Here is a 16,963-nt window from a genome sequence, read left to right on the forward strand (position 1 = left end):
TGGACAGGCGTCTCCGCACGTCATTTTCTAGCTGCGCGACTTGCACAAGTAGCTTCACCTGCGCGGACTTCAGTTTCCCCACTGCTGAGACGACGTGGCGGTGAAACCGAACTGTGGCGAAAAGCACCGGGTGCAAAACCCTGTGCACCCTGCCTGGCACGCCGAGGCTGACTGCGCAGCCCACGGGACAGCGCCCGAACCGCTAATACTCGCTAGGTGCCCCGCCCTGTGGCGTGGGCTTTACGCGCGCTAACTTATTTTCTCCTCGTACCAGCCCCTCGGGGTTAAGCGCCGAGGTGTCAGAGAAGACAGCGCTGGCGCGGAGGTGCGAAGTAACTCGCTCAAGGTCACCTCAGTCACCCACTGGAGGGGCGGGGTTGCTCGGAGCCCGCTACCCGCGGCCGCGGGATTCGAACCCCAGCCCTCTGGGCGCGCCAGTTTACCGGTGCGTGAGACGCCAACTGGACCGCAGGTCGGGCGCCTGCAGGGCCGCGGGCGGGAGGCGCGGGGTGGCCGGACGGGGTCGCTCCCTCCGCGGACCTCCCCGCGCGCCTCGCAGCCTCGCCCGCCCGCCCGCCAGCGCGAGCCCAACGACCAAGGCGCGCGCCACCTCGCGGCGGGAGGCGCGGGCGGGGCGGGGCGGGGCTGGGGAGCCCCCGCCTCCGCCCCCTCGGCCGCCGCCGCCGCCTCGGTGGAGCCCCCCGCCGCCCGCCAGCCGCTCTCCGGAGCCGCCCGCCCGCCCCCTTCCCGCGTCCTCGCTCGCTCCCTGCGCAGCGGAAACATGGCGGCGGGAAGGGAGTGAGCCGCCCCGCGCCCCGCGCCGCCGCGCCCGCAGGTAAGCCCCTCGCGGCTCCTGCCGCCCGCCGAGCCCGCGCCCTGAGGGGCTGCGGGCTACCAGAGGCCGGCGGCGGACCTGCGCGGCCGCTGCGCCCGCCCCTCCCGGCCCCGACCGCGCGTCGGTCTGTCGCGGCGGCCTGCGTGTCCGCGGCCCTGCCCCGGCCGTGTCAGCCCGGCAGCGAGCCCGGCGGCCCGCACTGCGTGTGCGTCCGGGCCCAGGGTCCGGCCGGCGGCCCGGGCGAGCGACAGCCAAGGACAGGGGCCCTGCAGAGGGTCGGCTGCACAGGGCGGCGGGTGCGCTGTCGCCCTGTCCAGGCCGACCGCGCCGGGGCGGGCGGGGAAGGGCGGGAGTCGGCGTGATGTCTGTCTGCGAGGGTCAGTAGGGCTGCCCAGACGCCGGAGGTGACAATGCCTGCGGTGCTGGCGGCCGGTCCCTGGTCCCCGGGCGGGCGAAGACCCAGGGTCCAGGGCGCGAAGGCCTGGAACTGTCAGCTACAGTCCTCCAGGCTGTGACAACTCACGTGTGTCACCTGCCTCTGCCCGGAACCCCGCCAGACTGGCCAGGAGGGCAGGTTTCAAACCTCAGACCGGGGCGGGAGCAGCTGGCACAGAGGCCAGCCAGCAGCCCTGGAGGGCTGGACACGTGGGCGCAGCAGGGAAAGGGGTTGACGAACCCCAGAACTTCTCCAAACAGGAAGGAAACTAAAAGTCATCCCAGTTCCCTTTCTCCCATCCCCATGACAAAGTATCTTTCAAAACCCCCAGGTGTACCCTAGAAATTGGACGTACTTGGACAGCTCTTCCATTGATGGAAAGCGAATCTGCTCCCCGGGAAACCCATTCTGTACCTGGACGGATCTGGTTATAGCTTGACAGAAACGCCTGCCTCCCATTCTTCCTAGTTCTTGTCCCTTATGACCAGCTGTTAAGATATCTGAAGGTAATAATCACGTCCCCTGAGATTTGGCTTCTCTTTGATAATTCTAGTTCCTTCAGTCATCTCCCCTACACAGTGGTCTCTGATCCACCCTCTTAATCATTTCTTTTCAAACAAGATCTTGATGTGACCTAAGAGTCGAAACCTAGTTGAGTTTCTACAGGAAGCTCTTTGGCCTCAAGGATTGACCTGCTTTAATAAAAAGTACTCTCCCTTCCTCATTTCTGTGCTGTGTTTTGAACTTGAAAAAAGAAAAAAAAAAAAAATAGCCATCTAATAGTGATTGTTCTGAGGAGCCGAGATCTGTTTCACGGAAATTTTCACATTCCCCCTCCTTTAAAAAGCGTCTGAATGCTTTGTCAAACAAGCTAATGTATATGCAAGGATTTTAAACTGTAATGTGCCATGCAAAAAGAAGAGCTTATTATTTTTACTCTGAAGGAGATTGAGACCTAGTTCGGTGCCAAACTACAACTTAATATTTGGTTGGAGAGGAAAATGCTTTATTACACTGAACTCTTTGCTCTATCTCTAACTGCCAGCAGAAGGCCCCAAATTGCTATGAAAAAGAACACTTTTTTGTTGCTCACTTAACAGCGTTATTTTTAACTTGCTTTTTAAAAATCACTTAACTTTGGTGGTAAGTGGGGTTATTTTTTTTTTTTTAAAAGGTTTCTTTCACCAACTTCCTAAACCCCTGCTTAAACAACTCTGCAAATTAATAATTTCTGAAGCCCAGCAGAGATGTGATGGCCTTGTAGATAAAATCTTGTGTCTGGGACCCTGTTCAAGTTCTAAGCAAAGTTTCACTGTTTTTATAACTGAGATAAGCACATACCAATAGTCAGAATTGCTTCTTTATCTTTGTTCTTATATCTTCGTTTTTATTGGTCAGTGGTTTTGAAGTTTGCAGCACATACGTCAAGTTTTGATTTCTAGTATGTTTGTGCAAATGTGTTTCCCTTTTATGTAAGTTGGGTAAATTTTTGTATAGTGCCATTCTCTACAGAACTCTGCAGATCCAGAAAAGACTGTTAACCTTCAAAGAACTTGGAATTAAAGTTAGGAGATACTAACCAGTGAGAAAGCACTGGTGTGAACATTCTCCTGAAAATTTAAGCATAGGATATTCTAACTTTTACATTTATATACTTATTATGTATAATAATATGTCCAGCACTATGCTATGTGCTGTGCTTAACTGAGCATACAAAAATGAACAAGGGACATTTCTAATCTTTGTGGAGCTGGCAAGTTAGATCCTTAAATTGGTCCCTTTAGAATAAAAAATAAGAGCTATGCATATGATGCTGTGATTAACCCAAAATGAGTGCTTTTAGGCTAGTCTAGAGGTTGAGGGAACATTTTGGGAAGAGATGATACTTGACCCAAATCTTAAATGATAAGTAGGAGAAAGGCAGGCAAAGATGAGTAGAAAATATGCTTCAAACAGAAAACAACTTGAGCAGAGGAATCAGTGTGAGAAAAGCAATGGCTTGCATAATGAACCACAGCATTTTGGGACTGATAAGAATATAATAGTAAACATAGAAGTGGTAAATTGTGAGGCTGGCAATACAGGCAGAAGCCATGCCACGTGGGCCTTGTATGCATAAGTATCTTGAATTTAATTCAATGGGTGATATTTTTAAAATAAGACATGGTTGATGTAGCATTTTTAAAAAGTGGCCATAGGGATGAAGAGAAAAGGATGAATTTGAGAAAATCTGAGGCTGTGTGATTGGATGTGCATGTGAGAGAATAAGAAGTCTAGGGTGGTGCTTAGGTTTTTAGCTTGGGCAATCAAGTGGATAGTGGTATTATTAACTGAGATAGCAAACAGTATATGATGAGTTGTTTTGGACATGTAGATTTTGTGAGTGCTTGAGTTAGTGAATTTAATGGAAGTAAGCTGGGTATTGTAGTCAGAAAAAGAAATATTAATTTATTATTATTAACATGGATGGGTTTAGGGGTTGTAGCTCAGTGGCAGAGCGCTTACCTAGCATGTGTGAGGCACTGGGTTTGATTCTCAGCACCACACATAAATAAATAAAAATAAAGGTCCATGAACAACTATAAAACATGGAGTTTAAAATTTTTTTTAAGTTAATTCGAGTTAAGTTGTCTGATGTGGAGCTCTTCTAGGTGACAGCTAGGTCTCTGTGTGTGGATAGCTGAAATACAGTAGAAATGAAGGTCAGCGAAGCTGAATATAGCAAGGAACTCTGAGACTGGTATATACTGAAGCCATCATGTGTGGATAGTGAAGTGATTTAGGATCATGGGATGTGGGGAAGAGAGGAAGATTGTGACCCAGGTGCAGTAAAAATAGGGCTTAATCAGGAGGGTGATAGATGACAGATGAGGAGGTGGGGTGAAGACTGCTATAGCCAGATGGTGCAAACCTCAAAGGAGGAGGAGTTTTTAAACATGAGTGGAAAAGTAATGGTTTTTGACTGTTTTTTTTTTTTTCCTTCAAGCAGAGTTCTTATCTCTTCATCTTTATTCAGGATTCATATTAATCATTTTTACTCTGAAGAGTTTGTTCTTAGTCTTGAAAAGCAGGAGGGCAAATACCTCATATCAAATTTTTTCTGCTAATATATAATGACAAAAGGGTTTTCCTCTGATGATTAGTGGGTGGACAGGAAACAGATAAATCATTAAGGATCTACCCATCGTCACTGGGCAGAGTATATCAGAAAGAGCCAAGGCTTTAGAGTTAGAAAGATTAGGATTCAGATGTAGACTCTGTCACTTACTGGCCTTATGACTGAAAGTGAATTGTTAAACCTCTGTGAGCTTCAAGGTCCTTATCTGTAAAAAGCAAATTCCTTTTTCATAGGGTGTCACAAAAATTACATGAAAAAATATATACTTACAAGAAGAGCAACAGGCATTTTATAGATGCAAATAATGTTGGTTCCCTTCCATCTAGTTATAAGGGGCTTATGCTTTGCCAGAAAAAATGAAATTTTTTCATGCTTACCTAAATTATAAGGCACAATATAGTATGTACTCTAAGGGAGGTAAAAGCAGAATGATTTAAAAGTTCAGAGGAGAAAGCCATCGTTTCTCAACATTTGGAAACAAGGTTACATTAAAGATGAATTTTGTTTGGTCCTTGGAGAATGAATTTCAGTAGACCAAGAATTTTGTTAGGGATGCAGAGTAAAGTCAAGTATAGTGTATGTTAATAATTAATAGCTGCCACAAGTTTGAGTATTATATTTATGTAAGTCAGTAGTGTGATATGTAGCTAGAGAGATGTCAGGGGCCATTCATTATATTGCAGACATGAAACTATGAAGTTTGGATTGGCTCTAGGTGTACTAGGGACCAAAGGTTGTACATCCTCTCTCCCTACCTCAGTTTACTATGTGTAAAATTTATAGTCAATTCAGAACTTCAGATTCTTGTTTGAAGGAGACCAAATAAGAAATTCCACATTTGAAAATAAGTTACTATGTAGGCCAATTTTAGTTTAAAAAATTTTAAGTAACCACTAGTATTTGTTTTGAAGCTATAGTTTAATCATTACAGTAACCTTGTTTTGGTAGCTTAGTGGAGTTAAGAAATGTACTGGATCTCATCAATAGAAAATGACCAAAATGCTCTGATTTCTTTTTCACTTTACCTTACTTATTTGGAGTTGAAAAGAAGCCTGGGTTCCTCAGTGTCACCAAAAATTGACTGTAGAACTATAGACAGATCACTTTGATTTTCACATCTTCAGTTCTCTTGTTTACAAAATGAGGGTAATTATAGCTGTTAGGTTTAAGCAAGATGGCATGTGTAAAGTCATTGAAATAATATTGGTCCTCTACATGTTAGGAACTGTCATGTTGGATCCCTACCTCCCTGTCTGTAACCGAGACCTTTGTCAAAGCCTTAATGCTTACTGTAGCCATCACGCATTTTCTAGAACTATTTATTTTGATAACTTTACGGCTAAATAAACCCAGCAAGTCTTATCACCTATTATCTTTGTTCTAGCCTCTCCAGTCATCTGTCATTTTCTAAACGGTTATTCTTGTGCTTTTCTGGCTTCCTCTTCCTCTTTTCCAACTGTTCTTATTTGCTCTATCTCAGACTTTTCCATTTGTTCTTTCAGTCTCCTGTTTCCTACATTGTTAACCATTTTACCGGTTGTTATTTGTGTGTCCTGGCCTTAAGTTGAAGCCAGTCTCCTTCCAGAGTACTGAAGAGCATATTACTTGCTTGCTCTGAATCCCTTTTAAATAGATGCAATGGATGCAACTCATTCTACTACATCCCTCCAATTAAGAGAGAGAGAGAGAGAGAGAGAGAGAGAGAGAGAGAGAGAGAGAGAGAGAGAGAGAGAGCTGCCTATACACAGGTTCACAAATAGCTATGCGTGAAGAAGTCTGGCAAAGTCATTGTGTCCCAAATTGTACCCAACCCTTTTTCCACTTTTTCTACTTCACCTCCTTGTTTGTTTAAGAAAATTTCTCTTCCTGAGGGCCGCTTTTGGTTTAGAGAAAATTCAAGAGTTCATATGGTGGTTATTGTTGATCACTCAGAGAGGAATAAGACATAGTCCTTTTTCTCAGGAAACTCACTATCTAGTAGAGGAAGGTAAGATAACTAGCTCTTAAACAATAACAAGTTAAATGCTACCTAAGTGCATAAATATGTATAAATTCAGAGGTAGAGGAAAAAGTCACTGATTTCTGGAATGATTATATAAAGTCTCCAAATTCATTGCCTGAGGAAAGTTCAACATAGGTAATATGAGGATAGAGGATAAGATAGAAAGCATAGGAATTTGGACACACTGCTTTGGGAATAAGAATGAAAAATCCGTCCTTTTTCTTAAATCCTTGGAATATTATAAACTCTGTTTAGTAGGTTTTCACAAGATAGATCAATTCTAATAGTTTCTTGGTAGAAAGTATTATAGATACAATTATCAGCAGTTTATTGGAGCATTATTTTGAACATATGTTCTGCATAGACACTTGGAAGACAGAAAAACAGGAAATATTCAGTGCTGTGCAAGCATTCACAGCCTATTCAGGGAGTCAAAAATGATAATTATATTGCAGTATAGTAGGTATCATAGTAATGGTGATGTTATGTGGTAGCATATCTACATATCTGTTATGGGCTGAATTATATCTCCCCAAAATTCATATGGTGAAGTTCTAACCCCCAGTTTTTCAGAATGTGATATGGCCCTTAAAGAAATATTTAAGGTAAAGTGAAGTCAAGGATAGGCCTTAATCCTATATAAATGGAATCCTTGTAAGAAGAGATTAGGACACAGACATATACAGAGGGAAACCCATGTGGAGATAGAGGGAGAATACAACTATTTATAAGCCTATGAGAGTGACCTCAAAAGAAATCAACTCTACCGACATATTGATCTTGAACTTACAGCCTTCAGAACTGAGAGAAAAGTTTGTTTTGTTTAAGCTGCACAGTCTGTGGTATTTGTTAATAGCAACCTTAGCAAACTAATACAGTATCCCTCTCTGAGAAGTTAATATCTGGTTATGCCTAGGAGTTGCAGGGAAAGTATAGGCATGTAACAACGGGGATATGGAGGGTGGGAAAGGATAGATAATTACAGGAACAGAGTATTAAAGAATAATGTCACATACATTTTCCTATATAATTTGAAATGTATAGTAATCTTTTTAGGTAGGATGCGATGTCACTGAAAACCTTATTTTCTGCTAAGAAACTGAGGTGCAGATGGAGTAAATGATGTGTCCACCTGCAAAGAGTAAGTGTCAACTCCTCAAATTCAGGTCTTCTCCCTATAGATTTTGGGTGTTGTCTAGAATAATTCATGGTCTATTTTGACCTCCTTTTTAAAACCATGTGCTGTTTGAACCTCTTGCTGTTTCTCCTACAAGTCATCATGAATTAATTTTCTTAAAATTTGAAGCATGCGAAGACTGCTGCATTATTTTTGCCTTTGTATTTACTGTAAATAGTATGATTTTTCTTTTTAAAAATGAAAATCTATGTATGTATATTCATTTTAACTATGATGCCTGTTGCTCATTGACTTATGGGCTCATTTCCAAATACTTTCTTATTTATTATAATTGCTTTACACTCATGCTTATGAGTGTATTTTTCATCTGTGACATTCAAACATGATGGAAATAAGGCTGTTTTAGCCACTGTGTCCTTATTAAGTATAATAGAAAACATGATCCAGAGTACTTGTTTTTGAAGATATTTAAGAAGAGGTCAGATGATTTAGAACTTTAGACTTCCAGTCCATTTTTTTTTTTTTTTGTGGTGCTGGGGATTGAACCCAGGGCTTTGTGCTTGAGAGGCAAGCACTCTACCAACTGAGCTATCTCCCCAGCCCCTACAGTCCACATTTTGTTGTGCCCTGATGTGTCTTTAGTTTTCAAGGGACAATAAAAATCTCCAAACTATATTAATTTATTTCTTCAAAAATTAATGGTTTTGGGAGATAAAAAATTTATGAACTCTAACAGGCATAATTCTAACAGGATCATAATTTCACATTAAGGGAATAGAAGAGTTTAAAAACATTGTCTAATTTCTTTGTGTTTATTCAAGTTTTCATTTGTTCATTCATTCAACAGATAGTTATTGAGGTCTAATTGCTGCCAAACACTGTAACAAAGATGAATGCTATAATTTTATTTTGTTTTTTAATCTTATAATTATTAATGCATGTTAATTGTACAAATTAATGGGTTAATGAATTTCAGTGTGTCATTTCCTTGCATGTAAATACTATGCTTTGATTATTTCCACTCTCCCTACTATCCTCATTTGCTTTCCCCCTTTCCCCAGTATTCTTCCCTTTCCCTTATAGTCCCTCTTCTACCTTCATCTTATTTTTTTTTAAATCTTTATAAGTTTCCATATATAAGACAAAACATGTGATACTTGTCTTTCTGTGTCTGGGTTATTTTGCTTAATATGATGCCTTACAGTTCCACTCATTTTTCTGCAAATGACATGATTTCACTCTTTTTTTTTTAACCAAGTCAAAGATTTCCAAGTCAATTTATTATTATTATCCTGACAATTAGCATCATTAATACTTTAACAAAACCACTTAAAATTAGTCAACTATCTAGGATAGATACATGTACAAAGCTATATAAATTAAAACCATTAAAAAGGTAATAGATACCATAATTTCTTTGACCATAACTTCTATGTTCAGCAATGATTATGAAATTAAAACCTAAGATAAAACTGTACACCATTTACTTTGAGTGATTTACATCTTGGAAAACAGGTTATTTTCCACATTACATATTCAGTGTCTCTGGTGGGTTGAGGAGAGAAACTTCATGATACTTTGAATACTTGTACTTTTTCCTTATGTTCTGCTGTGCATGCTGTGGAACTCTGAGGTCCACCAGACAGGGCTTGAGGCTTTCCAGGGTGTATCCAATCTTCTTCTGTACCACTGATTCAGGCCAGCATTGGCCTGTGACTGTGTAGGGTGCTAAGTGAAAGGCTGCTCCAGCAATAACTGATGATAGATATTTCAGATACTGGTCAGCATCTATCAAACTTAAGTCTCCCCAAAACTTTGCTCAACTTTCAGCTTTGCAGTTTGCAGGCTTCAAATGTTCAGTATTGGGTTAAAAATTGATTTATTGTTTGGGCAGGTAAGTCAAAAGCGAGGACTTTCAAAACTAGGTGCTCTATTCTCAGGACTTGTTTCTTCATTATCATGTGGTAATGTACACAAACTCTGTTACTTCTGGGGGGTATATTTCTTCAGATTTTGAGACTAGCTGCATGGTGGCAGTGCCCACAAACTGAAACTTCCCTCTTAGCACCGACATGGACAAGAGGAACCTGTCAATATAGTTCACAGCCAAATGCAGGGTGTCATTCTGTAGTTTATATTGCTCTCCCAGTTCAAACAGCCAGTCCTCAAGGATAACCTGCATACTGTTAGTGATGTTTGGCTGCTTCATCATGTAGCCCACTCTAGGCTTATATTTAATCTCCATTTCCCTAAGCTATGTGTGAATATCCTTGTGGTAGTGTGCTGCTTCATTTACACTGAATTTCATCTTCTAATACAATCGACAAGTCCATAGTGTGTGGCAACTCAAAACTACCATCCATTGGATAATCCAGAGGCACCAGGGGTTTTCTTGGTCCAGGTAAAGTAGCAGCTGTATTAAAAGCCAGGACATCCTCACATTGTTCTTTTAGATTCAAATGGCCTCTTTTGAGTCTCCTCTTCTGTTTCATCCATGTGAATGGTGAATGCAGGCTGTTTACTGTTTGCTTTCCAAGGAGGAACTGCAGTGACATGCTCATCATTTACAGGACGATCCTTCATGGGTACCACCCCGTGCATCTTGGGCCTCTACCCGCTGCCTTTGGTACCACGAGTGTGACTTGGGTCCGCTGCTGGCTGCAGGTTGGTAACTTTCTCCAGGTCGATGTTCTCCTAGTCCTCCTGGAGCCCACTCAGCTGCAGCTCAGGCAGTGCTGAGCATCCTCTGGGACGCTGCAGCAGTCAGCCCAACTGACTGCCGGGCACTTACCGACTTGGGCCAGCGCAGGATGCAGGGTATTGCCAGGGTGGTGTAGGTGCTGCCACGTGCAGAAGCATGGACTCCAGAGATGCAGCCAGCAGCCTCTGATTTCATTCTCTTTGTATGATAATACTACATTTATTTAACCTACTATATTTTTAAAAATCTGTTCATCTGTCAACACCTAGACTGATGGCATATTTTGGCTATTGTGAATAGTGCCACAGTAAACATAGGTATGCAGGTATCTATTATATGCAGATTTTGATTGCTTTGGGTATATACCCAGGAGTGGTATAACTGAATCACATGGTAGTAAACTTTTAGTTTTTTGAGGAACTTCCATTCTGTTTTTCAGTGTGACTGTACCAATTTACATCCCCACCAGTAGCATATAAGGGTTCTTTTTTCTCCACATCCTTGCCAGCATTAGTTTTTTTTAAATTCATTTTTATTGTAAAGAAATGGGATACATCTTGTTTCTCTGTTTGTACATGAAGTAGAGGCATACCATTTGGGTAATCATACATTTACCTAGGGTAATAGTTTTAATTCTGTTATTTTTTTCTCCCCCCACCCCTCTTTTCCCTCTATACAGTCCTTCCTTCCTCCATTCTTGCCCCCTTCCCACCCCCTATATGTGTCATAATCCGCTTATCAGTGAGATCATTCGTCCTTTGGTTTCTTGAGATTGGCTTATCTCACTTAGCATGATATTCTCCAACTGCATCCATTTGCTTGCAAATGCCATAATTTTATTATTCTTTATGGTTGAATAATATTCCATGGTATATATATATACCACAGTCTCTTTATCCATTCATCAATTGAGGGGCATCTAGGTTGGTTCCACAGTCTGGCTATTGTGAATTGAGCAGCTATGAACATTGTTGTGGCTGTATCTCTATAGTATGCTGATTTTAAGTCCTTTGGGTATAGGTCGAGAAGTGGGAAAGCTGGGTCAAATGGTGGGTCCATTCCAAGTTTTCTAAGGAATATCCACATTGCTGCACTAATTTGCATCCCCACCAGCAATGTATGAGTGTACCTTTTTTCCCACATCCTCTCCAACACCTATTGTTGCTTGTATTCTTGATAATTGCCATTCTAATTGGGGTGAGATGGAATCTTAGGGTAGTTTTGATTTGCATTTCTCTTATTACTAAGATGGTGAACATTTTTTCATATGTTTGTTGATTGCTTGTAGATCTTCTTCTGTGAAGCGTCTGTTCATATCCTTAGCCCATTTGTTGATTGGGTTATTTGTATTCTTCGTGTAGAGTTTTTTGAGTTCTTTATATATTCTGGAGATTACTGCTGTATCTGAAGTATGAGTGGCAAAGATTTCCTCCCACTCTGTAGGCTCTCTCTTCACATTGTTGATAGTTTCCTTTGCTGAGAGAAAGCTATTTAGTTGGAATCTATCCCAGTTGTTGATTCTTGCTTTTATTTCTTGTGCTATGGGAGTCCTGTTAAGAAAGTCTGATCCTAAGCCAACAAGTTGAAGATTTGGACCTACTTTTTCTTCTATAAGATGCAGGGATTTGGCCTGCCTCTTGCCTGTCCATCGCCTGCCTTACACATATCCATTACCCAACGCACAAGGTTCACCTCCCGATCGTCCGACAATAGTTAACAAACTGATCGCCGACCACCAGTGGAGCACTAGCTGCCTGCTGTTGCCTGGAAGTTCACTGTTACAGTACCTGCAGGTTTGATTACACAGTGGCTGCCGCCATTTTGAGGCAACAGCCAGGCCCCGTAGAACTCATGGCTGGACTGACTGAGCCCCGTCTCCAGGATCCCTCAGCCCGACCGATCACTCCCTGCCTCTGGGGCCCTCACATCGACTGACTGTTCCCTGCCACTAGGACCCCCAGACCAACTGACTGTGCCCTATCACTGGGACCCCAGACCGACTGATTGCAATCGGCCTCCAGGATCCCGCAACCACACCAAACACACCCGACCTCCAGGACCCCTGCCTGACCAACCACATTCCGCCTCCATGACCTCCTACTGACCACGGCCACACCCTGAGCTGCAGCTCCCCATTTGCCAACACATTTGGAAGCCAGAGCAGCCATCTTGGATAATCCTCGAAGCCGGAGCTCCGATCTTTAGGTGGGGCAAAACCCATCCTGAGATGCCTGCTGGAGGCTTGAAGCTCATTGTCAGGTACCTCTCACGCATCAGGCTACTGAACTCTGGGAGGTTTCATTACTATATGACTGTTATACTGTAGATTTTCTTTTTTCTCCTTATTGAAAAAATTTTAAGTTTTTATTTCTTTACTTTTCTTGCTCTCTTTTCCTTTTGTTTACCTATTCCCTCAAATCTCTTTCTCCCTTTTTTGCATGCTAACATCCAATTTCTTTTGATTACACTCTCACCCTATTATCTAGAACTTCTGTATATTCTTTTCTTATCCCATTAACAGCCACATTCTACATCCCTCTGCATCCTCTTTGTCCTCCATTTGAAACTGCTGACTTTATTACAAATCTGTTTGTTTTACTGAAGATAATATTTGAACTCATTCTGTTTATTATGACAATTTTGTTATTGTCCTCATACGGGCTATTTGGTCTAGGATTGCATAGTGTCTGAATTGGGCACTGCTAATATTGATCTCCCCTTAAAGAAAGGGTTTTGGGAACTTATAGGGCCACTATAAGCCTATAGGGGGAAATGTGCAATACCCCAGATCTGCACTGCTAGAGGGGAAGATACATGAACAACATGAAAAAACAAGGAAAGAAAATGATCCAAACAAATCTAGATTCTATATTAATAGAATCCAATGACAGTACATTAGAAGAAATGTCAGAAAAGGACTTCAGATTGTACATGATTAAGATGATTCGCGAAGCAAAGGATGAGATAAGAGAACAAATGCAGGCAATGAATGATAATAACAGTAAGCTGAAAGAGCAAGCACAGGAAGCCAAAGATCATTTCAACAAAGAGATAGAGATTCTCAAAAAGAAAAAAAAAAAAAAAAAAAAAAACCAAACGGAAATCCTTAAAATGAAGGAAACAATAAACCAAATAAAAAACTCAATGGAAAGCATCACCAAAAGACTAGATCACTTGGAAGACAGAACCTCAGACAATGAAGAAAAAATATTTAATCTTGAAAATAAAGTTGCCCAAACAGAGAAGATGGCAAGAAATCATGAACAGAATCTCCAAGAACTATGGGACATCATGAAAAGACCAAATTTAAGAATTATTGGGATTGAGGAAGGCACAGAGTTACAAACCAAAGGAATGAACAACCTATTCAATGAAATAATATTAGAAAATTTCCCAAACCTGAAGAATGAAATGGAAAATCAAATGCAAGAGGCTTATAGAACACCAAATGCACAAAATCACAACAGAACCACACCAAGGCACATTATAATGAAAATGCCTAACATTCAAAATAAAGATAGGATTTTGAAGGCTGCAAGAGAAAAGTATCAGATTACATATAGGGGGAGACCAATATGGATAGCAGCCAACTTCTCAACCTAGACTCTAAAAGCTAGAAGGGCCTGGAACAACGTATTTCAAGCTCTGAAAGAACATGGTTGCCAACCAAGAATCCTATACCCAGCAAAACTAACCTTCAGATTTGAAGATGAAATAAAATCCTTCCATGATAAACAAAAGTTAAAAAGAATTTACAAATAGAAAGCCTGCGCTACAGAATGTTCTCGACAAAATATTCCATGAGGAGGAAATGAAAAACAACAATGGAGGTCAGCAAAGGGAGGAACTACCTTAGAGAAAAAACACTCAAAGGAGAAACCAAGCCAACTTAAAAACCAAAAATAAGCCAAATGACTGGGAATACAAATCATATCTCAATAATAACCCTGAACATTAATGGCCTAAACTCATCAATCAAAAGACATAGAATGGCAGAATGGATTAAAAAGAAAGACCCAACAATATGCTGCCTGCAAGAGACTCATCTCATAGAAAAAGACATCCAAAGACTAAAGGTGAAAGGATAGGAAAAAACTTACAATGCACATGGACTCAGTAAAAGAGCGGGAGTTTCCATCCTTATATCAGATAAAGTGGACTTCAAGCCAAAGTTAGTCAGAAGGGATAAAGAAGGACATTTCATACTGCTTATGGGAACCATAATCAGGAAGACATAACGATAGTAAATATTTATGCCCCAAACAATGGTGCATCCCTGTACATCAAACAAATCCTTCTCAATTTCAGGAATCACATAGACCACAACACAATAATTCTGGGTGACTTTAATGTACCGCTGTCACTACTAGATAGAGCTTCCAAACAAAAACCAACCAAAGAAACCATAGAACTCAATAACACAATCAATAACCTAGACCTAATAGACATATATAGAATATTCCATCCATCAACGACTAGATTCACTTTCTTCTCAGCAGCACATGGAACCTTCTCGAAAATAGACCATATGTTATGCCACAAAGCAGCCCTTAGAAAATGCAAAAAAATAGAGATACTGCCTTGTGTTCTATCAGATCATAATGGACTGAGAATAGAAATCAATGACAAAATAAAAAACAGATATTACTCCAACACCTGGAGACTAAATAATATGCTATTGAATGAAACATGGATAACAAAAAACATCAGGGAGGAGTTAAAAAAAATTCTTAGAGGTCAATGAGAATGACGATACAACATATCAAAATCTCTGGGACACTATGAAAGCAGTACTAAGAGGAAAATTAATTGCATGGAGCACATTCCAGAAAAGAATGAAAAGTCAACAACTAAATGACTCTAACATTACAGCTCAAAACCCTAGAAAAAGAAGAACAGAATAACAGCAAAAGTAGTAGAAGACAGGAAATAATTAAAATCAGAGCTGAAATCAATGAATTTGAAACAAAAGAAACAATTCAAAAAATTGATAAAACGAAAAGTTGGTTCTTTGAGAAAGTAAAGAAAAGAGACAAACCCTTAGCCACACTAACAAAGAGAAGGAGAGAGAAAACTCAAATTACCAAAATTTGTGATGAAAAAGGAAATATCATGACAGACACCACTGAGATACAGAACATAATGAGAAGCTACTTTGAAAATCTGTGTTCCAACAAAATAGAAACTACCGAAGACATTGACAAATTTCTAGAGACATATGCTCCTCCCAAACTGAACCAGGAGGACATACACAATTTAAACAGATCAATATCAAGCAATGAAATAGAAGAAGCCATTAAAAACCTACCATCCAAGAAAAGCCCAGGACCAGACGGATTCTCAGCCGAGTTCTACAAGTCCTTCAAAGAAGAACTCATTGCAATACTTCTCAAAGTATTCCAGGAAATAGAAAAGGAGGGTACCCTACCAAACTCATTCTATGAAGCTAATATCACCCTCATACCCAAACCAGGCAAAGACACAACAAGGAAAGAAAATTTTAGACCAATATCCTTGATGAATATAGATGCAAAGATCCTTAACAAAATATTGGCAAACCATATCCAAAAGCATATTAAAGAAATTGTGCACCACGATCAAGTGGGGCTCATCCCTGGAATGCAAGGATGGTTCAACATCCATAAATCGATAAACGTAATCCATCATGTCAATAGAGTTAAGGATAAGAATCATATGGTTATTTCAATTGATGCAGAAAAAGCGTTCGACAAAATACAACACCCCTTCATTCTCTAAACACTAGAAAAAAATAGGGATATTAGGAACATACCTGAACATTTTAAAGGTGATTTATGCTAAGCCCATGGCCAACATCATTCTTAATGGAGAAAAACTGAAACCATTCCCTTTGAAAACAGGAACAAGACAGGGATGTCCTCTTTCACCACTTCTATTCAACATTGTCCTCGAAACTGTAGTCAGAGCAATTAGGCAGACTAAAGACATTAAAGGGATACGAATAGGAAAGGAGGAACTTAAGCTGTCACTATTTGCTGATGACATGATTCTATAATTAGAGGATCCAAAATCCTCCTCCAGAAAACTTCTAGACCTCATCAATGAATTCAGCAAAATAGCAGGCTATAAAATCAACACGCATAAATCTAAAGCATTTTTATACGCAAGCGATGAAACAGCTGAAAGGGAAATGAGGAAAACAACCCCATTTGCAATAGCCTCAAAAAAAAAAATACTTGGGAATCAATTTAACCAAAGAGGTAAAAGATCTCTACAAGGAAAACTATAAAACATTGAAGAAAGAAATTGAGGAAGACCTTAGAAGATGGAAAGATCTCCCATGTTCTTGGATAGGCAGAACTAATATTTCCAAATGGCCATACTACCAAAAGTGCTCTATAGATTCAATGCAATTGCAATTAAAATCCCAATGATGTACCTTACAGAAATAGAGCAAACAATCATGAAATTCATCTGGAAGAATAAGAAACCCAGAATAGCTAAAGCAATCCTTAGGAGGAACAATGAAACGGGGGGTATCGCAATACCAGAACTTCAACTACACTACAAAGCAATAGTAATAAAAATGGCATGGGATTGGCACCAAAATAGGTAGATCAATGGTACAGAATAGAGGAAATGGACACAAACCCAAATAAATACAATTTTCTCATACTAGACAAAGGGGCCAAACATATGCAATGGAGAAAAGATAGCCTCTTCAACAAAGAAGAGTGCTGGGAAAACTGGAAAT

At 40.7% G+C, this 16,963-nt stretch overlaps 1 protein-coding gene and 1 pseudogene across 10 annotated transcripts in view; one reads left to right on the plus strand and one right to left on the minus strand.

Moving 5' to 3' along the window:
* Positions 1–619: 619 nt before the first annotated feature.
* Scmh1 (Scm polycomb group protein homolog 1) overlaps positions 620–16,963 on the plus strand; it is a 271,052-nt gene continuing 254,708 nt past the window's right edge. For 8 of the 10 annotated variants that reach the window (XM_047547868.1, XM_047547866.1, XM_047547875.1 and 5 more), the window contains exon 1: positions 702–835. The gene's annotated coding sequence lies outside the window, so the exon portion shown is untranslated. Of the gene's footprint in view, positions 836–1,602; positions 1,778–16,963 lie in introns of all 10 variants that reach the window. The other 2 variants (XM_047547861.1, XM_047547881.1) reach the window with 2 other exon arrangements.
* LOC124964370 (cyclin-A2-like) lies at positions 9,058–10,425 on the minus strand (annotated as a pseudogene).

This window comes from Sciurus carolinensis, chromosome 1 (genome assembly GCF_902686445.1).
Source record: "Sciurus carolinensis chromosome 1, mSciCar1.2, whole genome shotgun sequence".
NCBI classification, from domain to species: Eukaryota; Metazoa; Chordata; class Mammalia; order Rodentia; family Sciuridae; genus Sciurus; species Sciurus carolinensis.